The following is a 26,490-nucleotide window of genomic DNA, read 5'->3' as shown; positions in this document are numbered from 1 at the left end:
AAGGATAAAAAGAGACTGTATCGTTTGTGTATCTCAGTTCGGTTTCCCTCGTTACAGCCTCTTTCTTTTGGTGCTCGATGGAAAGAGAAACTGCCTTCTGGGTCTCCCTCCCATCCGCAATGGTCCGCAATGTATGTTTCACCGATTGTTAAAAGGACTGGTGATATTGCTTGGAGACTCGCCCATATGGTGTTGCCCTCCAATGTTTTATTACATCGTTTAAATGAGGATAATTCAGTGGAATGCCCCTGTTGTATGATTTCTGAAGACCTTTTCCATGCTTACGTAGATTGTGCAAGACTTTCTCCCTTCTTTGGTTTTTTATCAACTTTTTTTAATCGTATGAACTTTTCTTTTTCTACACGTGTTTTTATCTTTGGAACACCACTTAGTTATAAAAAACGCTCTGAGACTGCTCTTGCTAATTTCTTAATTTCTATTGGAAAATTAGCAATCTACAAAACAAGAAAAGCAAAGCTCCTGGCAAATGCTGATATTTTATGTGATGTGGTAATTGTGTTTAAGGCTCTAGTCATGGCAAGGTTATGCTTGGAATTTTCTTTTTGCCAAATGAAAGATGATTTGCAAACCTTTGTGGAAAAATGGTGTGCAAAGGGTGGGTTTTGTAAACTTGATCATGGTTTGTTAAGTTTTTTATTTTAGTGCTTGGTGTTTTTATTGTTGTTTGGCTGCACATGTTTTGAATTGTGGTGACTTTATTATTTGCATGACTTGTATGGTTTTCTTACCTTTATAATAAAAGAGCTTCAAAAGTCTCTCTCTCTCCCTCTCTCTCTCTCCCCTCCTCACTTACCACTCCACATAAAGTGCAGTACTCTCCTCCACAGCTCTTTCTCTCTCTCCCTCCCCTCTTTCTCTCTCTCCCTCCACCTCTCGCTCTCCCCCCCCCCCCCCCATCCTCATCATACCCTATCCATCCAGGAGTGTATAACAACGTGTGGTAAGGCGTCATTCCCTCCCCCCATTCCTCCTGGCCCCCCTCCCTCCTCTCACCCCCTCCTCCTCTGTCCTACCCCCTCTCTGCCATCCTCTCCCTTCTCACTCTCTCTCTCCCCTCACCCTCTCTTTTTCCTTCCCCTTCTCTCTCCACCATCTTTCTCTCTCTCTCTCTCCCATCCTTCTCTCTCTCCACCATATTTCTCTCCCTCCCCTCCTCTCTCTCTCTCTCCCCTCTCCTCTGTCTCTCTCCAATCTGCTCTCTCCCCTCTCCTCTGTCTCTCTCTCCCTTGCCCATCTCTCTTTTTCCTTCCCTCCTCTCTCTCCCTTGCCCCTCTCTCTCTCTCTCTCTTTCCTTCCCTCCTCTCTATCCCTTGCCCCTCTCTCTTTTTCCTTCCCTTCTCTCTCTCCCTTGCCCCTCTCTCTTTTACCTTCCCTCCTCTCTCTCCCTTGTCCCTCTCTCTTTTTCCTTCCCTCCTCTCTCTCTCCAATCCTTTTCTCTTTCCACCATCTTTATTTCTCTCTCTCTCTCTCCCTCCTCTCTCTCCCCTCACCCCTCTCTTTTTCCTTCCCTCCTCTCTCTCCAATCCTTTTCTCTTTCCACCATCTTTTTTTTGTCTCTCTCTCTCTCTCTCTCTCTCTCTCTCTCTCTCTCCCTTCTCTCTCTCCCTCCTCTCTCTCCCTCCTCTCTCTCCCCTCACCCCTCTATTTTTCCTTTTCCCCTCTCTCTCCCATCCATCCCTCCTCACCTGGCATTCCCGCCAGCGAAGCAATGAGTGGCATTTGCTAGTTTAAACATAATTTTCAGCATTTAGACAAGAGAGTGGCAATTCCAAAATGCTTAACCATAACTGTTCTGTTCTGTAATGCAAATCGCGCGCACAGATATGGAGGAACATGAGAAATATCCGTGGAAGATGACCCTGATGTTTGGCCCTGGCTCTTCCAAGGACACAATGGTCCCGAGGTGTGCAAAGAGACTGTAGGTTACCATCAGTAGGGATTGACTTCCAGGAGGAGAATGTAATTTGTTTTCTTGCGATGGACTCACTGCACATATCAGTCAGTGTACGAAGGTAGAGATGATAGACAGGTATTTTGGAAGTTGTTATTTTAAAGTTTTAATTGTATTGTTTATTTCGGTTCTCACAGTAAGTTGGAGTCAAAAGTAGTTTTGTTTCCCAGACAGCGTAACAGGTGCTGGTGTTGATCGACTAATCGTTTCATATGCCAATAAATTAAACCATTTGGTAGTAGAAAGGCCAAAGAGAAAGTTGTCTTGTTATTCCTCTCACTTCACTATTATTTTCTCTCAAACATCCTTAATTTCTCTCCCAGTCTCCCTTGCCCTCCAGTTCCTCTTACAATATAACTTCTCATACTTTTTATTATTTTCTATTTGAATTTCCTCCATTTTGGCCCACCCCATCGTGAATATCTAATATAATAGGTGGTCCACAAAGCAGTGACAATTCCAACCTACAAGTAAACAACTGAAAAGCAATCAATATTGTTTACCAACACAAAGCTCTAAACACAAATCAACAATTTGCTAAGTCTGTGCTAAAATTCCCCAAAAAACGTGAATATTATGGACTGGATAAAAACGTGTTCCATAGCATTTTGGCCCGACACACCGAACATGGTCTAAAGAATAACCGATGGGTACCGATTGTTGTTCCAAAATATTCCTTGGCACAACCTTTTGCTCTGTACCTGTGCCATGCTTTTTAAAAATGCATTCTTTCCTCCAAGGAGTAGAATAATCTAATCATTGCCAACACGACTTGCCAAAGCATCGCCCTATTTTCCCTACCCCAACCAAGACCTCTGTTGTCCTATAAAAGGTGTTCTGTCTTTGTTCTGAGCATGTGTGGCTCACGACTCCGAGTTGTATCACTTCTGAAGTGAGAAGTTGTGACAGGTTGCGACAGATATTTGGATTTTGGCTAGGGACTGCCGACAACCTGTCGTAGCCTACTCCTCGTTAAATGGCAACGAAAGGTCTCTACCGCCCACCAACTAATGCCAGCAAATGAGTACCCAGACTAAGGTCAATTCAAGCGACAACAGACTCATTGATGCAATGAACCTGCGTGCAAAACAATAGGGTGGCAGTTATAGTCAGGTGGAGAATTCAACCTGGACTACATATTACACAGGCAGGTGCCCTTCCCCCGAGTTATCCTTCCAGATTGCACATTTGTCTGTAAATCACATTCTACTATGGCAAATGAGGGTGCCATTTGGCACTGCTGGGAAAGCACTTTTTCATTTCAATGGAAACTTAAACACAGAAGGAGGCCTTTTAGTGTGCATCATGTCTGTAGCTTATTCACTGTGAGTAATGCTAATTACACAGCTATTTCCAAACAGGCTTTGGCAAGGATACCCGGTACCGGAGCACAATTACTTAATCATTTTGAAAGTTACGGTGGGATCTGTAACATCTACAACCGAAATGCACATCATGGGAAAGCCCGTTTTGTATGACATGGCTCTGAGATCATGGATCGCTCCCTGTTGGCACTTCACAACAGCAGCAGCTTTTAGTTTAGCACAACTTTGTCAGGGATCCAACCTAGACAATGTTTCAGTGGCAAACGTGTTCATAACTGAACTGTCCCAAATCACAACACCCTAATTATTTATTTCGTCTTACAGGGCAAAGCCCTGCCCGCCCGTGAGTCGGAGATGGGGTTTTCTAATCGCTTCTGTGTCTGTCTAGACTCTGGGCTCTAGGGTATAACTTTTTTTTTAACCAAATGAGCTTTTATCTTCAAATTTTCAAAAAAAATCCTTATTATGAGGATATGAAGAAGACTAATGAATAATTGGGTCAAATTGTCAAAGGGCAAAGTAACAGTAAGTGGGAAAAGGCCTTTTTAGCCTGACCACAGCTGCACAGCATGAGACGGCCAGGTATCTTATAACCACTTCAAGTTTCGTTATTTATTTACTATTTGAACTTCAATGTGTCTGCCCGGGAAATAACGTTTCTTCCATTTGAGCTTCAGTCAACAAATTTCCAACAAACCTCCATGATGACAATATGGAGAAAACGAATTATTAAAATGTAAAAAAAAATCAAAAAAATCAGCTGTTCTTTTCGTAAGGTTTAGCTCAAGTACAAAGCGGACGTGGACAGGCTTTGCATTTGGAGATGCTTGATAGTTTTTCCTGCTTCTTTTCTTCAGTTCCTCTTTCTTTTTTTTCTTTTCCAACAATTACAATCGCACACCTGCATTCAATTGCGAGGCAATCCTCTTCAAATTTGCAATTGAGGTACCTTGATCAAATACGCCCAAACCCATTTTTATTTTTTTCATTTTCGGCTCCTGTTCTGATTTTAAGGGGTCAAAAATGAAGCACTAAAAATCGCACCTTTTGCCTTCTACTTGAGTCAATAAATGTGAAATTTGACATGAAGGTGTTTTAAAAGAGCTCCTATAGGTATGTGTCAAAATATTTCAGATTAGAGTCGTTTTCAAGGTTAAACAGGGGTCAAAGGTCAAATCGATCCAATTTAAGGTTTATAGCTTGTGATGCCTCTTTATGTCAACAAATCCAGACAAGAATTAGCAAATTGATACCTTACAACAGTCGCTCCAGAATAATGCAGGTACACATTGGTCACGTGTCTTCCTTTCAATTTCATAGTAGCCAAAGGTTAAAATTAGTCACTAAATTAAGGGTTTTGGCCTGCCAAGTCTTTGTATTGGAACCAATCCAGACAATAAAATCTTGCCACAACCCCTTCAGACTAAAACTGGTAAATATTGGTCCAGTATCCTTATGATTTTACAGGGAACAAAGTGGAGGGAAATGTGGGCGGGTTGGAGTGCATTTGTAAAGTAAATATTTTCACCTAGCCTGGTTCATGTGGAATGGCTAAATGGTATCTGTCATGAAACATTGGGCGTGGATCCTGCCTTCCAGGTTGACGCTCTCCAAAGAGATCATTAAGTAATCCTTTTGTGAAAGATTGTACAACATCTAATCTGATATAGTTCAGGTGAGTAGGTTGGGCTATTGTCCATTGCTGATAATGTCCACCTTGCTGTTTTGCGCAAGCGTTGTTACATATAATGTGGTCTATGGTCCACCTACACGGGCTTTACCACTCTCCATGCATCTACAGTTGCACTCGTCTAATCTCCTGCAGAGCACTGCGTGTTGGCATGGGCCCAAAGTGCACACATATAATGTCAACACACACCTGCACTTCACCCTACTCCAATGCAATACTTTCCTTTCCTAGTCAGCGTCCCTGCTCGCAATGTCAGAAGAGAAACTGCAACATGCCATGCTACTCTGTGGGCTACACAAAGCACTTCCCACCCCCTCCACACCAAGATAAACAGTGACGTTCAAGCCCAATACCTGCCCAGCCATACGCCATTCTTCAAACCAGCGAAGTTGCATCGACAATCAAACCAGGAAAACCTGGACCATCAACTGATGGAAGGCCACCCAACCTGCAGGAGGTCACACGCAAGATCTCTCCATGTCCGACAAACCCTGGGATCTGATCTACTATGGACCAAATTGCTCCGCTTCAAGTGTGTTCGCTCAGGCGTTGGCAGATACAAACGTTGTATGCTCTCGTGAGGTCTCTGCAAGAGCCTACTGTGCGACTGTGGTCTCAATCAAACTGCAGACCATTTAGTTGAGAGACGTGGCACACACAGCTGCCCAGGTGGATGGACTGGCCTGCAGAGACTCACACCGGGAGTCCGACACTGGTTGAGAACTGCTGACTTCACATCCAACCTTGAGGCCATACGCAAGGAGAAGTGCAGCCACTGCGTTGGTTGATTTTCCCTGCCAGAGATCCGTTGACATTCCCTGTATTGTATTTTTGTGTACCTGAGAGATTGTCTTTTTAAACACTCGAATTAGATTAATCCTTGCGGGATGACCAAATTGCATGGGCTGCCTGCTATCATATCCCTTGACTTGGGGAATTATGTCTTTCTGTTTCGAAGTTAAAAAACACTAATCATTTTTGACCAGTGAATAGACCTGGATCATGTTACTCTCTTAACTTAAAGTTACTAAACTTGGAGGTTAATAAAGGTCTGAGAAAGAGGATGTGATCTCAACGTTGTATCAAACTCACAATAAAATGTAAAGTTTATTATGCAATGGTGCTGTCCTCACTCCATTATTCTGCTGAATCCTAAATGCTAAAGAGACGGCACATTATATCAGTATATACCGTAGTTATAACTAGTATTCAAATTGGGAATTTTGCACAGATTATGGGAATTGCTTTCCTGGAACAGATTCTGACTTCTTTCCTGGAAGTCCTAGCAATGTCCATGTGTTTTTTCCTCTCCCACCTCCCCTCCCCCCCCCCCCACTTCTCATGCCTCCTCCACCCCCCCAAGCCCTCCCCCTCCCACAGATCTCCCGATGTCCCTGCCCTCAAATGTTGCACTTGTGTGCTTCCCCCTCTCTCCCCATCTTGTCTCCTGCTCCCTTTATCATATGTTTTGTGTGTCAGTTTGTCTTTTTGTGATTAATGTTAGCTCTTACAGCCTCGATCTTGTATACAAAACAAAAAAGTTCTTGCAAAGATCTTGTACTCAATGTCGAGGTTCTCCATCGTACCAAGATGCCTAACATGGAGGTGCTCATTATTACTAGTCTCCCATCTTCGGTGGGGCAGTCAGGTTGTCAGAATGGTGTTTTACGATCAACTTGTCGAAGGAAATCGAAAATTCAGTGGATAAAAACTGAGCTACAAGGAAGTTCTCAAAGGACAACTGAAATTGTCAGAAATTCCAGGAGGCACTTCAGAAGAGACTGCAAAGCGATCTAATGCCGCAGACGGAAGCGATGAGGATGGGAGAGAAAGAGATAGAAAATGTGAGAAATAAATGACACCTGTTAGATTATGACGAACGCTGTAGAATTGCAACATCTTTCTTTATTTCTGGTTGTTTTCTGCCTGTGGAAAAGGCCTTCCGCAGTTTCCAGGATAAAGTCTCACAAACATCACAACGGCTGAACAAACAAGTTTCTGAATCATCGTAGCTCAACATGCTCTAACAATCTTACTATAATTCACCAAATGTCGGTCCGTCTGTCTGTCTGTCTGTCTGTCCGTCCGTCCGTTCCCAGGTACCGCATAAACGGCTGAACCGATCGCAACGATATTTTGCGTGGGTAATCCTGGGACCCCCTGGAGTAAAATAGGCTATATTGTTTTTCCAATTTCAGCTTTGGTCTCCAGCATTTTCAGGTTTGGACTCCCTCCTAACGTTATTGTCCTGGGTACCGCAAAAACGGCTCCACCGATCGCAACGATACACCTCCATGCCCGTGGGATTCCCACGGGTGACCCCACGAATTGTTATAAATCACAGAAAAGTTTTTTAAAAGCATCCTTCTTGAAGAAAAGAAAACTTAATAGGAAGAAAGTTTACTCTTTTTTTGTTCTTTTTTTTTTTTTTTACAATGGCTGCCATTAAGGTCATTCATAATAAAAAATACAATTCGTACAAAACAGCATTAAAATGATAATTAAAAGTTTAGAAAATATAGTGACGCAGAAACAACGCATCGACACAAATTCTTAAAATGCATCTTTCGAAAAACATTCTTATTAATGTAGTGAGAAAGTGCAGCCGCAGAGTCTGCGGTAAAATTTTCCTTCGTGCTAGTTGGCGATACGTCGTCGAGTGCCACAGCAGACTTCCACGTGCCCCTTCATCGGTGCCTCGTTGGCAAACTTTTCTGGGAAATTAATCAGGATATGATAACTGATATGAAAAGAATGACATCAGCAGTCTAACTGAATGTCTGTGATTATTCACTGAAACTTGTTATTTTTTTATGAATGTCGATCACAAACAGACTTTGTTACCCACAAATGTATCTTATGTTACTCTTTATTCACCATATTGTGCCAACATGCAGTTATGCCCAATTCACTTTACCTTCATTTTGCCCATGTGTCCAGGAATTATGGCACCAGCTGTACTCAACTTTTCCAGACAGTGGGCAATTCCTCTCTCCTATTGAGACCATATAACTTGCAGAACTGTGTATATACTCAGAATTAATTTGATCTTTTTGGAGAGATTAACAATCAAAAGTAATTGTAAACATACATCGCTGTTGCGTGTTGTTATTTCATTGATGTTGGATGTGAAATGGTAAGGAAGTTTTCTTGAAAAGACAACATCAATTGATTCTGTTACATATTACCTGCGGCCTCTGCCACTGAAGGTTCAATTTTAATGAAGATCTGAATCCAGATCCGGATACGAGAATGTAAAAAAAAAAAATTAATTAATTCTACATCATTGAGTGATAGGGACAAAAATGAAATATATCATGATACAAAATTGTATAAAAAATATATCAAAACGTTGTGCATGTGTTATGACAAAATTGGTGGATGAGTTGCTTAGGTGACAAGAGCAAGCCAATTGGATTTTGGTTCAGGTCCGAATCCAGATCCGGGCTCTTCGTGGGATACAAAATATAAACTGTTCAGCCTGACAACGGTATGCGCTCTACCGATACCGAGTGTCGTTCTAGTTCCCACTGTCTTTAGAGGTCGGCCGGGGAAAGTTTTTGACGTGTCTTTTTCTCACATTGGCTGGGTAGACCTGACATTCGACTTCCTTCCTCCCTTTCCTCTTATCCTGTTCATTGAGAAAATTGATAATTCTCCCACTGTCATATCTACCTTGCTCTTCAATGAGCCTCTCTCCTATAACTATAAAAGGGTGCCGATGATACCTCTTATTCTATGCGAAAGACATTGTGGGATCATTCGAACATTCACCAACAACTAGTGCTGGTACACAGGATTAACATCTTTCTGATGGATGGTGCATACCCTGCACGCAAAACACCAGGGTGGCAGTTCATAGCTGAGTCAAATTGTTAACCTAGGATAGACACTCAAAGACATGTCCCAGCTATGCTGTCAGTCCTAAAGGCAATATCAATTGAACATGAAGGGATATAATGCATCTTGCAAAGACAAGTTGTCTTATTATTGACCCATGCAGGTTGACATGCAGGATGCTGGCATGCATGCATGCAGTCATGCAGGCATGACTCAACAGGTAGAGCACCTTACCTGTAGTTTCCAGCTTCTCATAACTGTATGGTCACACAATGATGGAATGGAAAAATGTGCATCCAATTGATTCCATACTTTACAATCTAAAATATAAAACAGAGTTTGCTTGCTTGATGTCTGCACTTGCTTGATGTCTCCACTCAGATGGTATGTCTATCAAGTAGGTACTACAACGTGAGTATGTCTATGTACGTACTACAACGTGAAAATGTCTATCAAGTAGGTACTACAACGTGAGTATGTCTATGTAGTACTACAACGTGAAAATGTCTATGAAGTAGGTACTACAACGTGAGAATGTCTATCAAGTAGGTACTACAACGTGAGTATGTCTATTAAATTATGTTAGAGTGTGGCGGACACGAAAGCTCACTGGCGTGATGGCATCATTCCGTGCACCAAGTGGGCGGCGGCCACGCCCGAGGGGTAGGCGTGGCCGCGGGATATACACCGGGCGCGCAGCCCGGAGCGCTCCAGTGCTACAGTGGAGCTCTTGTAATAAAGACTCTTTGAACTTACCGCGTTGTCCGCTTCCTCCTTGCTAACAAGTAGCGCGCGTAGCACCACGCTTCATTGGTGACCCTCCGACGTTCTGGTCAGCCGTCGCTGACCACCCGAAACCGCCACAGCAATGGAAACCAACGCGGTCACAATAAAACTCCCCGAGTTCTGGGAGACTCAAGCTGAAGTTTGGTTCCTGCAGGCAGAAGCCCAGTTCCGACTTCGAGGCATCACGGTGGACGAGACCATGTACTGCCACGTGGTCGCCTCCCTCGGGCCCGGCACAGCCGCCCACGTCGTGTCGGTCCTGAGGAACCCACCGGCCAACGGCAGGTACGAGGCGATCAAGCGTCTCCTCCCCGCCACGTTCGGCCTCACGGTGGACGCACGGGCCGACCGCCTCCTGGACCTCCCGGAGCTCGGTGACACGCGACCGTCGGTCCGCATGGACCATATGCTGTCGCTGATGGGTGACGAAACCCCGAACGCTCTATTCCGGGCGTTATTTCGACGCCAGCTGCCGGCACGAGGACGCCTCGCGTTGGCCGGTTCTGCGACGACGGAACCCCGAGCTCTCGCTGCCGAGGCCGACAAGTTCTTCACGGCTTTGGACACGCAGGCGAGTTTTGGCGCGGCCGTCGCGCATCCCGAGGCTGACCCTGATGCTGATGCACCACACCTCGTGGATCTCGAGGCTGATGCACACTGCGTGGCCGCCGCCACGCCACGCCCACCGCCACCGCGAAAACCACGGCCTCCGCCTTCGCCGCAAACCTGGTGCCATTTCCACGCCAGGTTTGGCCACAAGGCGAGGAATTGTTGCCCGCTGTGCTCCTTCGGCAGGTCGGGAAACTACAAAGCCGGCGCTCTGTAGCGGCCCTGAGCGTCGGCCATTCCGGCAGCCTTCTTTTTATAACGAACACCTTGTCCGGGCGCCGTTTCCTATGCGACAAGGGTGCACAGGTGAGCGTTATCCCTGCCTCTACGTCCGACAAGCGAACCGCGGGCTGGGGCCCCGCATTGCTTGCCGCGAATGGAACACCCATATGCACATTCGGGAAGCGCTGCCTCTCCCTGCGGTTTGGAAGGCAACGCTTCACGTGGACGTTCGTAACCGCTAGTGTCCCCATGGCACTGCTCGGTGCGGATTTCCTCTGTGCAAACGGGTTGTTGGTAGATATGAAGAACAGACACCTTGTCCAGGCTGAAACGTTCAGCTCGCTTGCTTGCGCGCTGAGCAGCTCGTTGAGCGGCTCACTGAGCGGCTCACCGAGCGGCTCGCCAAGCGGCTTGCTGAGCGGTTCGGTCCCGGCGAGGTTAGTTTGTACGCTTCCGGCAGCGGACGAATTCACCGCCTCCTCGCCAGCTTCGCGGCCCACCTTCTCGGCGGGGGCCGTCAAGCACGGGGTGGAACACCACATCCCCACCGCCGGGCCACCGGTCTACGCCCGGGCACGCCGCCTTGAGCCGACGAAGCTCGCGGTAGCTAAAGCGGAGTTCGCTACGCCGGAGCGGCTCGGCATCGTGCGGCGCTCCGAGAGTGCTTGGGCATCGCCGCTCCACATCGTGCCAAAGACCGGCGGGGGATGGCGACCGTGTGGGGACTACCGGCGCCTCAACGACGCCACCACCCCCGACCGCTACCCCGTCCCCCACATCCAGGACTTCTCCGCCCGGTTGGCGGGCATGTCCTTCTTTTCAAAGGTGGACCTCATACGCGGCTACCATCAGGTCCCCGTCAGGCCGGAGGACATCCCGAAGACGGCGGTCATCACGCCATTCGGACTTTTCGAATTTCTTCGGATGCCCTTCGGTTTGAAGAATGTGGCTCAGGCGTTCCAGCGACTAATGGACAGCGTCTTGCGCGACTTGGATTTCGTGTACGTCTACCTGGACGACATCCTCGTCGCCAGCGCGTCCCGCGAAGAGCACCTTCACCATCTCCGCACGCTTTTCGAATGCCTGGGCCAGCATGGCCTCATCGTGAACCCCGCCAAGTGCCGGTTCGGCGTCGCTGACATCGACTTTTTGGGGCACCGCATCACCAGGCACGGGGCCGTCCCCCTACCGGCCAACGTGGAGGCGGTGAAGGGGTTTCCGCGCCCCCGCACGATCAAGGGGCTCCAGGAGTTCCTGGGCATGGTAAACTTTTACCATCGGTTCCTGCCCCGCATCGCCCAGCTCCTGCGCCCCTTGCACGAGGCCCTCCGAGGGAAGCCGGGCAAAGGTTATGTTACCTGGACCGAGCAGATGGACGCGGCGTTCGCGGGCGCAGAGCTCGCCTTGGCTAATGCCACCATGCTCGCGCACCCGGCGCCCGATGCACCGATCGCCCTCACCACCGACGCCTCGGACTACGCGGTGGGCGCGGTGCACGAGCAATGGGTGTGTGGTGCCTGGCAACCGCTGGCGTTCTTCAGCCAGCAGCTTCGCCCGCCCGAACGCCGTTATAGTACCTTCGACCGCGAGTTGCTCGGGCTTCACCTGGCGGTCAGGCACATCTGCCATCTGCTCGAGGGCCGTGCGTTCACGGCCTTCGTCGACCACAAGCCACTGGTCTTCACGATGGGCAAGGTCGCCGAGCCGTGGTCGGCCCAGCAGCAGCGTCACCTCTCGGCCGTGTCCGAATATACGACGGCCATCCGGCACGTCGCGGGGAAGGACAACCCGATGGCGGATTGCCTTTCCCGGTCCGTCGCCCACGCAGTCCACCTTGGCATCAACTATGCCCGGATGGCGGCGGACCAGGCCGCCGACCCCGGCGTCCAGGCCTTGCGGACCGCCATCACGGGCCTCCGCGTCACCGAGGTGCCGTTCGACGGCACGGGCATGGCCCTCTTGTGCGACGTCTCCCTCGGGCGGCCTCGCCCCATCGTGCCCGCGGGCTGGCAGCGCCAGGTTTTGACGCCATCCACGGCCTGTCCCACACGGGCACGAAGGCCTCCCAGAGGTTGGTCGCCGACAAGTTTGTCTGGCATGGCCGTCCGCGGCTGGACCAGGACGTGCCTCGCGTGCCAGCGCGCGAAGGTGCACCGACACACCCAGGCCCCATTGGCCCCGTTTACGGTGCCGGGACGTAGGTTCGACCACATTCACGTGGACCTGGTGGGACCTCTGCCCCCCTCGCGGGGTTTCACCGATGTCCTCACCATGGTGGACTGCACCACCCGGTGGCCGGAGGCCGTGCCTTTGGCGGCGATGACGGCGGCGGACATCGCGCAGGCGTTCATCGCCACCTGGGTCGCCCGGTTCGGCGCCCCCTCGGACATCTCGTCCGACCGCGGCCCCCAGTTCACCTCGGAGCTCTGGGGGGCAGTCGCGCGGGGGCTCGGGGTCCAGCTGCACCGAACCACGGCCTACCACCCCCAGGCCAACGGCCTGTGCGAGCGGTTCCACCGCTCGTTGAAGGCCACGCTCCGGGCCACCCTCCGCGACAGCGGCTGGGTCAACAGGCTCCCCTGGGTCCTGCAGGGCCTCCGGACGGTGCCCAAGGACGACCTGCGCGCATCCGCGGCGGAGTTGGTCTTCGGACAACCGCTGTGGGTGCCGGGCGAGTTCCTCCCCGACCCCACGGCACCATGGTCCGCGGCGCAGGAGCGCTCCGCGCTTCAGGAGACCGCCTGGAGGTTCGCCCCGGTGCCGACGGCGCACCACGGGCACCCACCTACGCACGTTGCCCCGGAGCTTCGCACCGCGGAGTACGTCTTCGTCCGGCACGACGCCCACCGGACACGACGTCCGGGCCTTTCCGCGTGCTGGAGACCGGTGTGAAACATTTCACCTTGGACATCGGCGGTACTCCCGACCGCGTCTCAGTGGATCGCCTCAAGCCGGCCCACCTCGACGTGGACCACCCACCGCCGGTGGCTCGGCCCCCGCGTTGAGGCCGCCCCCCTGCGGGCGGACCCCTGGCACCGCCCAGCCCCGCCGGCACGCCGCCCCCGGGTCCGGCACCTATCCCGGGTGCAGCCGGAGGCATCCCAGCTGGCATCCCTGCACCCCGGACGCCGCCAGTCACCAGAGGGCGCTTCAGCCGGGTCATCCGTTTGCCCCGCAAACTGGCCCTCCAGGTGCGCGGGAATTCTGGGGGGGGCGCGTGTGGCGGACACGAAAGCTCACTGGCGTGATGGCATCATTCCGCGCACCAAGTGGGCGGCGGCCACGCCCGAGGGGTAGGCGTGGCCGCGGGATATACACCGGGCACGCAGCCCGGAGCGCTCCAGTGCTACAGTGGAGCTCTTGTAATAAAGACTATTTGAACTTACCGCGTTGTCCGCTTCCTCCTTGCTAACAAGTAGCGCGCGTAGCACCGCGCTTCAAGAGCATATATTAAATACGTACTATTTGAACATGAGTACATATATATTAGATATGTACTATTTGAGTCTGATTACATCTATTATGTTGTACTAGGTATTTCAGTACGAGTAGGTATATATTAGGTATGTATGTGCTAATTGAGTGTGACTACCTCTATTAGGTACGTGATATTCGAACGTGAGTATATCTATTCGTATGTGCTATTTGAAGGTGAGTATGTCTTTTAGATACATACTATTTGCACTTGAGTATATCTATCAGATCTGTACTGTTTGTTTGAGAACGTTTATTTGGTAGTTATCTACTGTTTGATAGTATGACTATAACGTACATACTGTTATGAATTTGGTAGAGCAACATCTAGAGCTAGGTAGATCTGTATAGGTAGGTATTCAACTGTCGTGACCACTGATCTGTATATACTACTGGATAGAGCATCGGCCAATAGGCTTGTACGAAGCTGTGAAGCAGGCGCGCGACAGCGGCGGCCATCTTGCCACTCGCACAAGGAGGCGCGGCCTGTGTCAGTTCCTGGCGTTTGCACAACTGTGGAATGAACTACCTCGTAACATCGCAACTGAAAGTCACTCAACAAGCTGTTTTAGAAAGAAACCTAGATTATATGTGCAAAATTTTCAGAATTATACTTTGTAAATATATACAAAGTGTCATTTTCCAAACTCAATGATTGACAGACAATGTATATGTTTATGTATTTGGCACGCCAATGTTCTTTTGTAATATCCTTTCGTTTTATTGTTCTTAACTCTCAATGTAATTCTTCAAATTAATGTTTATTTGTACGTTCCAGGTTAGCAGCTCGAAAACTCAATTCTGATTGATTTTTTTGCCAACCTTCCTCACAATTTCAACGCAAATTTCTTGTCCATGTTTGTGTTTTTCTCAAATAATTCTCGATTTAAGTATGAATTTAGTGTATAATCCAAATTGCTTGAGAATAAAGCATTATTATTAAAATTTACTAATTTTTCAAAGATTTTATCATCCTTGATACAATAAATTAGTCCACAATTTAAGGGCATTGTGGTCAACGCTGTTCTCACGGAATACTTTCTCCAGGATGTCTATATGTGATGGTTTCAATGTTGGGTCATTTACTCATTCTATGTCAAGAATTTATCAGTTGACAACAAACAAAGTCTTCTGAAAGACAAATGAAACATAAAAAGCTTAAAGTTGGAATAAAAAGGCACCTTTTATTACAAAGCCTCAATTAATAATAATAATATTGACTGACATATGTTGTGTGCCCTTTTCAAAGAGGCTCAACAAAAGAAACAAACATTTTGTCACCAAAATCATCATTGAACAAGTGTCTTCAGTTTGTTCTTGTGGTAATGCGTTTGATTGGCGACCGCCAGGTCAGGGTTTCGACACCCTCTGTCGTGGGTATGTTTCACACTTCATCTCATTACCCAGACAGTTCTCTGGCCCGGTTTGGCACACAGATTGCAGAAATGTGGCCTAAAGTCCCACACGTTTCATTTCGCTCAGATACTGATGTAGGAGGTATGCCCGACTTCCTCTGGGAATGGTTCCACAGTGTGGGTGCCACGTCGGAGAAGGCACGACCACCAAAAGTCACCGCCACATGTTGTTTCACAGCAAGCAGGTAATCCCTAGACTAGACAGCACCACAGCCGACATGCCTGACCGAACACTGCAGTGAACAACCAGAGGATTAGCCGGAGTACTGTCACACCACCAAGCAAGCATTATCCATTCAGTTCACTCAAGACTCATTGTTGCTTCCCAGTATTCTTTCACAGAACAAATTTGCACAAAGAAACAATCCAGATCTAAACAATTATCCTACAATATAATCCACATTTGAAGTAAAATTGATCCACATATTCAGATGATATGGTGACAAAATGCGATGATGCACAGGATACAAAAAGCACAAAATGCTGACATTTGAAGGAGCCAAAAAGAGCAGCCTGTCAGTGCTCCATTGTCTCCCAGTTGCAAACAACAAACACAAAGAAGAGAATACAGTCAATACACTATGTGAAATCACTTGTTAGTCACAAGCATAAGGTGAACAAATTTAATGAGAGGCAAGAGCACATCTTGAATGCAGAACGCTTCAGAAGTGGTCAGCTCCATTCTCAGAGAGCAGCTGCTCATCACGAAGTGCTTGAACAACTGTGGTCAAAGATTTGACTTTCCTCCGGCAGCGACGTGATTTCTGCTGTGTCAATTTGAGCTTTTTCTTGACGCTACAAAGATTGTCATGCACAGAGTCCAGTTTACGTTTCACACTCCGTGGACTGGCAGTTACAGCATATGTGTGATCAGCACCAGTCGTTGCTGCAAGCTTTGATGGGCTGGTGATGATTGATGTACTGGGTGTGTTGTCCAGTGGCTCTTGCAGATTGACCAGTGCTTCTTGCGGGAAAGACCGTGGTTTGGGTGGTTTTCGCTTCCATTCATCCTGGAAATCCATCAGAATAATAGATCAGAATTAATTATGAACGAAGAAATTATACAAGATTATTTATTTGGGATGTTCTTGAGAAAAGAGATGGTGGAAAAGTATTGATAAGTTGCTGATGTTGATATGTTTGCAAAATTTATATATTTGACACATCAATTGGCATGTAAGTAGACAAGTGTGAAAATCACTGCTGGCAGTGACAGCTACAACATGACACTATTTATATCTCAGTTACTCCACCACAACATGAAACTCTTGTATTATGTACCTTCTGCAGGTGGGTCGGAAAATCAAATATGGTTGGCAGGGAATTTTCTCGGAGTCTTGTGGTCTGACCTGTCCTGTCAAAACATGAGTCATCAAAGTGGTCTGAGCAAAGGACAGACTTCTTTGAAGGTTTCCATTTGTCACGTTTCACATTCACAACCCATTTCTGGAGAACATCTGGACGACTGAATGGAAATCTGAAAAAAATATTTTCAAGAAATTAGCCGATAGTCATGAAAGTACAACTCGAAGCAACAATTTACAACATATTCAATATGTAAGGCTCAACATACTAGCCATATAAACACTCAATTACCATGTACTTATACAGAATCAGTTATTGGTTTCAAAGTTTAACTGCATTGAGTTTTGCAACTTAGAATCATCCAGGGTACACATTATTAGACGGGACCATGCTATTTATACTCGTCCTCGATAACTATATACTATAGATAAAGACTTTGGGTCAAACTTAGCCCTGAGGGACCGCATATTGATGAAATATGTCCCGGCTCAGTGACCTTGCGCACTCTGCGGTTGAGTCAAACTAGTTCTGAAGTTCAGTAGTTGAAACTTGATTCCAGATCGCGGTTGTGCAAACATCATAATTTAACATTCAAATTCAACGTTTTTAAAATAAAACATTCTCAAATAAATGTTAATTTTCAGTACTTACAGATGAAATGTCTTTCCACATTTCGTATTTGTCTCTTTGTGCAATTAATAGCAGCACAAGCCGGCATTTCATAATACGTTAGCGGAGCGTGTTGACGAAAAATTTATGCGAGTGTCAACATGGCGTCCAGTGGCCGGGCGCTGACTTCAACTCAAGAGCCCGACCCGCTATCCAGTAGTATATACAGATCAGTGGTCGTGACAGGGACTCTACATGTAATAAGTTCTTGATGTTTAGGCGTTTGTCGGGATAAAGTGTATAATTGTGGATCTACCTGGAGATTCGAGTGTTAAGTAGTGAGGGATTAAAGGTAACGCCCCTGTGAGTCTCACCTAGTAGTCAAACCTTTGTCCATTATGGCACTGCAAACCACATAAACATTAGTTAGGTCCCTAGCGCAACATTAAATAATTCCTTTCCCTGACAATGACTTCGGAACAAACGGACAGGAAACCAGGCCAGGACACTGCCGATGATGGCCGCAGCCAGCTACACCTCCGCTGGGCCTCGAGTTCGTGCAGCCCTGCGTTGGACCCTTGGAGCAAAGGAGCTCGTGGTGTGCCGTTGAACCGACGAGGCCTGGTGGTGCTCGGGGCTTTGGAACTTGGAGCGAGGCGTGCCGCGGGACGAAAGGAGCCGGGTGTTGGACGGCAGCCACCAAGACGACAAGGACGAGATAAGCCCGTATCCGCGAATACACTTTACATAAAAGACATGTTATTTTCTTTAATTCATCTCCCTCGTATCGTGTTTGGTATCTGTTGTGTGTGGGATCCCAATTTAGGCTTATTATTAGAGTTATTACCGGCGCGTGCTTTTTCACCGTCTTTACTTTTCATATAATAAATCCTTATATTATTTTCTGTATATATCTGAACGCAGTTTCCTGTTTGATTTTAATAGGTAAGGCGGCGGAGCTTTGCTGTGTCCCATCCCGCCATTCCGCGCGTTTAACTTTTAAGTGTTTGATTTGGAATCCGCTATTGAGTTTTCGCCTGGGGAGTTAAAAGCCCCACAATTGGCCTCCGCAACTGTGGTGTTAATCGTGGTTGCGCGACAAGTGGTGTCAGAAGTGTAGGATTCGAACCCGTCGGACAAATTTTTTTTGTCCGCGGCGAGACAGCGACACGGTCGGGCGTACATTGCGCCCGGCGTTCGAACGCAAAATTTTATATAAGCGAGGCGGAGAAATTTGTATAGTCAATTGGACATACGGAGCGCGATATCGCGTCTTCGTCAAATTTAAATCGTGTTTTTGGAATTAAAATAAATACGCGCGCGGGAAACAATCTTCCGGAAGGCGGATGTCGGAGATTGACGAAATGGAGGTACGCAGCGAGGCTTCCGTCAGCGTAGGGAGTGAGCCGGAAATAGGGGAACTAGATGTAGAGGTGAGCCTTGGAACCTCCCCCGTCCCGAGCACCAACTTACCCCCCCTCCCCCACCGGGGAGTCGGGAGCAGTAGGAACGGCCCCGACAACCGACCAGATGTTGGGTCAATTGCTTAGGAAAATGGAAGGAATGGAAAAGATCAGTGAGCGATTGGGAAAGCAGATGGGAGACATGAACGCGCAGGGTGAGCGGACCCTTGCAGAAATTCGGGGAATAAATGACAAAATTGATGGGCTGGAAAATAAAATGGAGGGAATGAGTAATGATATGGGAGAAATGAAAAACAAAATGGAGTCCCAGGGGAATGAATGGCGGGAAGGACTGAAGGATATGAGTGACCAAATTAATGGATTAAAAGGGGAAATGAATGCTCAGAACGAGCAATTGGAGAACAAAATTAATGCCCAAACAAAAAACATGGAGGGGCAAATGGATAGATTAAAGGAGGGTTTGAAAGAACAGATCGAAGGGATGGACAGCAAAATTGAGGGATTGGAGGGAAAAGTGAATGAACGAATGAATGAACAAATGAAAGAGAGGAATTGAAAAATTGGAAGGAAAAATTGGGGAAATGGCACAACAGCTGGGGAAACGAATTGATGGCATAGAAGGGAGTGTGCAAAACCAAATTACGGGCAGACTGGGGGAATTGGAGGATAAAGTAGAAACTAGAAGGGGGAGATGGGAAAAGCCATAGGGGTGGCAAGTGAATCGATACGGACAGAATTAATGTCAAAAATAGAGGAGGGCGTGACCCAGGCTGTCCGAAAGGGGGAAGCGTTGGAGGGTCGAATTGATAAAGCAAATGGGGACCTGGAAGGCTATCGGGGCCGGGTGGATGCCAGAATGCTACAGCAGAGTGAGGAATGGGGACTGCTCAACCGACAGGGGGGCAAATTGGCCGAGGAGGTGAAAGGGTTGGAAACCCGCATAAAAGAGCAGGAGCAAGGGTTAATTGAGAAAGGCCTGTGGGGGCCGCAAATGGATAATGAAAGGGTGAGTGATTTTATGCAGGAGCGACTGGAGACCTGGGACAATACCATCAAGGAGGAGGTTGGTCGGGTTCAAGAGAGCCTGAGGGAAGAGGTGAGTAGGTCGGTTAAACATCTTCAGGATCAGATTAAGGTGACCCAGGAGACCCTCACCACGAGCCACATTTGGACACCAGAGGCTCCAAAACGGAATACCCAGTTGGGGGGGGGGGGGGTGTTTTGGCCCCGGACTGGATTTGGACAGAGAGGAATCGGGGAATAGAGTCTCTGGAAAAACAATCCCCCTCGTACATTTTGATGGATCAGGGAGCCTCGAGGCTTTCCTGACACAATTTGAGTGCGTGTCTCAGCTCAATGGTTGGGGAGAGCGGGAGCGCATGGGGAATCTGGTGGCAACACTGCGGGGTTCAGCCGCAGACGTGTTAAACGTAGTCCCAGAGGGAATATTGACCAGCAAGGCCATCTGTGAGGCCTTGAATAACAGGTACGGGACAGGCGCAAGGTGCGACCTGGTCAGGGCACAGCTGCTGCATCGCAGGCAAAAGCCTAACGAGACGTTGCAGGAGCTGGCCCAGGATATATACCAATCTGTGAGGATAGCATACAGGGACCTACCAGCACAGGCGTGGGACAAGCTGGCGATAGAAAACTTTATGGCGGCTCTTCCTGATCCCGAGGTCTGGACGTTGGTGGAGTTACAGGACCCACCCACGGTGCACCGAGCGGCGGAATGCGCGGCGAGACTGACCTTTTTGAGAAGGTCGAACCGCGCATCGGAGAGGGCACCTGTGACGGTACAGCAGGCCGAGGTGCAGGATCAGGAAAAGCCAGAGGATGACATAGGGCGAATGTTAAGGGGAATCAGCCGCCAGCTGACAAATTTGACCGGGGGGCAAATTTGCAGGGAGCGAGTCACGACAGTTTGGTCCAGGTTTACCATCGGGACGGCCTGATTTTTATCGGGCTGGGCCGGGAGAAAGGGGTGCTCCGCCTGGCTACCAGAGGGGTCCGTTCTTGGGGACTTGTTTTAGATGTGGGAGAAGAGGGCACAGTCAGAGGAATTGTCGGCAACCATATGGGCCCCACCTCCTGACAGGCGTCGCAGCCCAGAAAGGAGGGGGCCCCCAGTAGGTCCACAGGCACCAGACAGAGGACCACCACCTCGGCCTGGGCCAATAGCAATAGAGTGTGCGGGAAACTAGAACGAGCCGAGCATATGGGCCATGCTCGGCTGGCATGTGTATGGCAAAGCATCTTTCTTTGGTGAGGTTAGTGAAATGTGAAAAATGTTTGGCATAGGTAATCTGTGGGTTAGATGGAAATTTAAGGGTGGATTTTGAAATGTCATGGTGGACACTGTACAGTGACGCCATTATTGATCCAGGTGTGTCGACCAAAGTGTTGGAGGCTGTGATGAAATTAATAGGGTAGCAAGACACAGCTTTCAACTGGTTGCGGGGGCAACTGTGCTGATATTTGGGACGCGGGATGATGGGGATGCAGTTGTGTGGTCTTTGGGTCAACGTGGTGCTGTGCGTGTCCGAGGTGTGTGGACCATGTCTTCTGGGTGGGTCTCCTGGTGGAGCATGGCTGTTGACTGGACCTTGGTGTGGTCAAGTGTGGGTGAGCACTGGGGGGCCTGCAGTTTTGTAGTCGGACTGGGGGATGATGGGGAGGTGCAGGGGACGTGGCTGTAGGGATGCCACACACTGCGACCGTGCCCCCCAGGGCCGAGGTTGTGTGTGCGGTAGTGTGTGTTGTGGCAGCAAGTACTCACCACATTGGCCAGCTGGGGCTGGTGCAGCTGTGTTCCTCGCAGGGGGGGCCGAAGGATGGATGGTGGGTCACACCCTTATGGACACTCATGGGCCATGTTGGCGTGTTGACTGCTCACCTTGTCCCGGTGACCCTTGCACGGTAGAGGTGCAGAGCTGTCGTGGCCACAGGTAGTTGTGTAGTGATGATCACCGTCGGATGCGGATCCACATACCTGCCAGTGTAGTGGGGACAAAAGAGAAATTTGGTCGGCCCAATGTGAAATTTTGGAAATTAGGTGTGGTGGATGACACTCTTGAACCCGACCAACCTGCAACTACCTGCACTTGAGGTGAGTGTTTTGAGGAGTACTGTCCCAGGCTTCAGGACTTGCTTTGGAAATTGGGGACATTTAATTTGGAGTTGGGAGGCGGGTGAGAGTGATGACATGGCCGGTGAGGGGATGGAATGGGGGCCACACAGTGTATTGTGGGTGGCGTATGTTTTTGTGTTGTGGTTATGTGTTTTGATGTGGTCGTGAGGTTGAAAAAAAAATATGAGCGAGTGTTGATTATTGAGTTTTGAAATGTGTTTTGGAAATGGAAATGTGTAATGATTCAATGATTTGAACTATGAATGGGATTTCACATGTAGCAGGCCATGGCAAACTTTGAAACATCTTTTGTACTACCATCATCTATAGAATTGTGCTGAATTGTGCTGAGTTGTGTGGAGAATTGAATGGCAGCGGGGGAGGAAGTGTGTTTTCGGGTCTTGTGGGTGGGGAAGGTGTGTGTGTCCGCAGGTACAGAGCAAGCTCTGAGGAGCGATGCCTGCGGGCCCCCCTCTGCGGCAATTACCCCTGGCAGCCGGTGGTAACTGGAAATTGGAGCTTGTCGGTGGAGGGTCTGGTTGGGCACCGCGGGGTGAGGAAGTCCCCCGGTGACCTGTGTTGCTGCGCGGGAGCAGGAGGCAAAGGAGCCTGGTGTGTGTGGAGACCCTCACCGGCGAGGTAATGGCGGAAAGGGGCTGTTGGGCTGTCACGGGGCCAAGAGGTAAAGGGGGGGGGGGGGCAATGAACTTGTAAGTCGGTTGACTTGTTTTTGGGATTGCGGGCACCACAGCCTGATGCGCCCCCACCATCTTTTTGTGAGGTACCTCCCCGCTGCCTAGTTGAGGAATGCACACACGCACGCGAATGACATCAATGCCATGGTCCTGCAGGGGGGGTGTATTGGAATAAGTGCTTTGTTGACTTTCGAAATGCCTTGATGATTTTTGGAATGTAATGATGAGTTTTGGAATGAGGATGAGCGGTTAAGGGGTCTGTGTTGCATGAATGTGGGCGAAATACACCGAGCCATGTCACTCACCTGCAACATCTGGACAGGGCCCGTGGAAATTTAGGGGGTGCATTGGGATGGCCCCACAGGTAAGGTTGTGTCTTGTGGCATCCACCGGGGGACGCGGTCTGTAGACCGGGGTATGTACAAAGGTTAGAGTTTTGAGGTTTTGTAAGATGGTTAAGTTTGTGGATAAGGTAGGAGTTTTGGTGTGTTGTTGTTTCCTCCATCCGCAGGAACAATGAAGAAAATGTACATACTTGCATGATGGTTAAGGGGTTTAGCATGGTAAGGAAGTGTAGGTAGGTAGTCCGACTCACTTCCCACAGCCCTTCCTGATTTATTTCATAGGTTAATTAAGTGTGTGACAGTAAGTGTTAAGGCTGGAATTGTAGCATCTGCGGTGAACCTTACAGGAGCTACGGTTCCAGGGGGGGGGGGGGGGGGGGGAGGGGCTGTGTTATGAATTTGGTAGAGCAACATCTAGAGCTAGGTAGATCTGTATAGGTAGGTATTCGACTGTCGTGACAGGGACTCTACATGTAATAAGTTATTGATGTATAGGTGTTTGTCGGGATAAAGTGTGTAATTGTGGATCTACCTGGAGATTCGAGTGTTAAGTAGTGAGGGATTAAAGGTAACGCCCCTGTGAGTCTCACCTAGTAGTCAAACCTTTGTCCATTATGGCACTGCAAACCACATAAACATTAGTTAGGTCCCTAGTGCAACATTAAATAATTCCTTTCCCTGACAATGACTTCGGAACAAACGGACAGGAAACCAGGCCAGGACACTGCCGATGATGGCCGCAGCCAGCTACACCTCGGCTGGGCCTCGAGTACCATGCGCTATCACAACACTACAGGCCTGTGATTCGGTGGAGGGCACTGATTGGGTGGCGCACCAAGGGACGTGACGTCACGAGCGAGGTTATTTAAGGGAGTGCCGAACGCTCTCTTGGCTCTTGTTCTCTTGCCTCTCTGGCGTCTGGCAGTGCAGCTTTTGGTCTCTTGTGGTTCAGGCTCTTAGTTGCGCAGCAGTTGAGAAGAGTTCTGCAGAAGAGTTGGCTGCCAGCACTCCCGCAGAGAGTCGAGTCGAGTGGAGTTCGAAGGAGTTCACGGCTTGAGAAGGTCCCGGTGCGATTCCGAGTTTGGAGAGTCCTTCCTGTCCCTGGTCGAGTGAAGTTCGCTTGCTTCGTGCAGCCCTGCATTGGACCCTTGGAGCAAAGGAGCTCGTGGTGTGCCGTTGAACCGACGAGGCCTGGTGGTGCTCGGGGCTTTGGAACTTGAGGAGGCATGCCGCGGGACGAAAGTAGCCGGGTGTTGGACGGCAGCCACCAAGACGACAAGGACGAGATAAGCCCGTATCCACGAATACACTTTACATAAAAGACGTGTTATTTTCTTTAATTCATCTCCCTCGTATCGTGTTTGGTATCTGTTGTGTGTGGGATCCCAGTTTAGGCTTATTATTAGAGTTATTATCGGCGCGTGCTTTTTCACCGTCTTTACTTTTCATGTAATAAATCCTTATATTATTTTCTGTATATATCTGAACGCAGTTTCCTGTTTGATTTTAATAGGTAAGGCGGCGGAGCTTTGCTGTGTCCCATCCCGCCATTCCGCGCGTTTAACTTTAAGTGTTTTATTTGGAATCCGCTATTGAGTTTTCGCCTGGGGAGTTAAAAGCCTCGCAATTGGCCTCCGCAACTGTGGTGTTAATCGTGGTTGCGCGACAATACTTTATGCATGTGAGAATGCCTATTAGATATGTGATATTTGAGAGTGAGTACCTCTACTAGGTACATGCCATTTGAGCTTGAGCACCTCTATTGGTACTTGCCATTTGAGCTTGAGTACCTCTGTTAGTACGAGGTACGAGCAATTTGAGTTTGAGTAGCTCTACTATGTACGACATATTTTAAAGTGAATAGCCTACCTCTGTTAGGTACTTACTATTTGAACCTGCGTACTTCTTTTAGGTACTTCTGATTTAATGTGAGTATGTCTAATAGATACGTACCATTTGAACGTGACTATTTCTATGACTTGCATATTATTTGAACTAAGCACATCCATCAAGTACGTACTATTTATTTGAACGTGAGTACGTCTATCTTACTATAATTCACCAAATGTCCATCCGTCCGTCCGTTCGAAGGTACCGCAAAAACGGCTGAACTGATCGTAACGATATTTTGGGTGGGTAAACCTGGGATCCCCTGGAGTAAAATAGGCTATATTGATTTTTCCAATTTCAGCTTTGGCCTCCAGGATTTTCAGGTTTGGACTCCCGCATAACGTTATTTTCCCGGGTGCCACACAAATGGCACAGCTGCACCGATCGGACTCGGTGACCTCGGACAAAGACCTTTTCTAAGGACATGGGTTGAATCCCCGCTTGAGAGAATGCCAACCCCCTCCCCACCATCATGGTCGTCTCTCCAGCTCACAATCCCACGAGATAGGAAGCAAGGACGACCCACGACCAATTATCTTCTTTTTGATTCATATTGTTATGGATCTCGGGGGTCGGCGCTCCCCTTATCAAGGGGGATTAATCCCCTTGTCCTTTAAGCTGGTCGTCCTGAGTCCTTGGAAGTTATAATGTTCCTTCCGGTCGGTGGTAAGTAGGTTTGTAAGCCGAATTAGTCTTAGTACATAAGTACTACCACCGGCCGTAAAGCAAGGAGATAACTCCCACCCGAGCCGTAGCGTTAGTGGATACGCCGAGCGAAGCGAGCCGCGACTCGGGCCGTTAACGAGACTAAACCCGATTATAGCGGTTCCTAATCGTGCCACAGGTACTCAATTGAAAGAAAGGACGGATGCGATCGGATTAGGGAAAACCAAGAAAGAACAAGGTAATTTATTTACAAACCAAAAAGAAGAGGAGAGGAAAGAAATATACATAAAAGGAAGAAGAAGAAGAAGCAGGACAGAGCGCAGTCTTATTACAGTCTTACTCTACGACCCCAGACAAACATACACACTCACACGGGGATTGTAGCTGGTAGGGTGGAAGGTCCAGGTGGATGGTCCAGGCGATGGGGTCCAGGCTCGGGTCCCGCGGGCGAAAACCCGGCAGGCAGCTTTGCGCGTATCGTTCAACTGCGAGTGGACCTTACATATAGCGGGGGGACTGGGATGCTCCATATGTAATAAATGAATGGCTTTGCCAAATGTACCCTCTCCAAGGTTCTCTTATAACGCCTTTGCAATGAGCGCCGCCATATAGTTCTTTTGCCACTGCCGTGTGCACGCGAGTCCTGTTCAAGAGCACCACCGTATATCTTCTCCCGCCAGAGACGTCTCCATGCAGTTCTTTCAAAAGGAGCCTGTCGAAAGAAGTCTGTCAAAGGGCTTTGCGCGCGCTCTTTTATAACGCGAGCCAAGATTACTACACGCTCCTCCGAAACCACGCCCGCCACCGAGCTCACCTCAGCCCTGGTTGGTTGGTGGGGGCTTACCGGCCACGCCCTGATGGTGAGTTGACGTGGCCACACCTTCTTCTTGGCGCTCCGCCCCCTTTTTCCTTGAGCCGACCGCATGGTCAATGGCGGCGCCTGAGCGAACGCTAACCAAGGCGTGTAACAGAATTGGGAGAGAGGTCGCAAAATGAACAAAAGGGCCTACTCCTTATTTTTATTGATGCAACGCAGATTCAACTTTTGGAAACACAGCCTTAACTAAAACACATAATAAGGAAATAACTGATTT

The 26,490-nt window shown here is 48.6% G+C and overlaps 1 long non-coding RNA gene across 2 annotated transcripts; it reads right to left on the bottom strand.

Moving 5' to 3' along the window:
* Positions 1-14,882: 14,882 nt before the first annotated feature.
* Positions 14,883-17,309, bottom strand: LOC137422604 (uncharacterized). Of its 2 annotated transcripts, XR_013624786.1 has the most exons (3): positions 17,290-17,309; positions 16,615-16,810; positions 14,883-15,566 (listed from the first exon to the last, which is right to left on the bottom strand). It is a non-coding gene; the product is annotated as an uncharacterized LOC137422604 (long non-coding RNA). The 2 variants fall into 2 exon arrangements; XR_013624785.1 differs by lacking the exon at positions 17,290-17,309 and having other exon boundaries at positions 16,615-17,044.
* Positions 17,310-26,490: the final 9,181 nt, after the last annotated feature.

This window comes from Myxine glutinosa, chromosome 10 (assembly GCF_964187855.1).
Source record: "Myxine glutinosa chromosome 10, kmMyxGlut1.1, whole genome shotgun sequence".
Taxonomy (NCBI): Eukaryota; Metazoa; Chordata; class Myxini; order Myxiniformes; family Myxinidae; genus Myxine; species Myxine glutinosa.
Note: the sequence above shows the minus strand (reverse complement) of the source record. Positions and strands in the feature narration are given on the sequence as shown.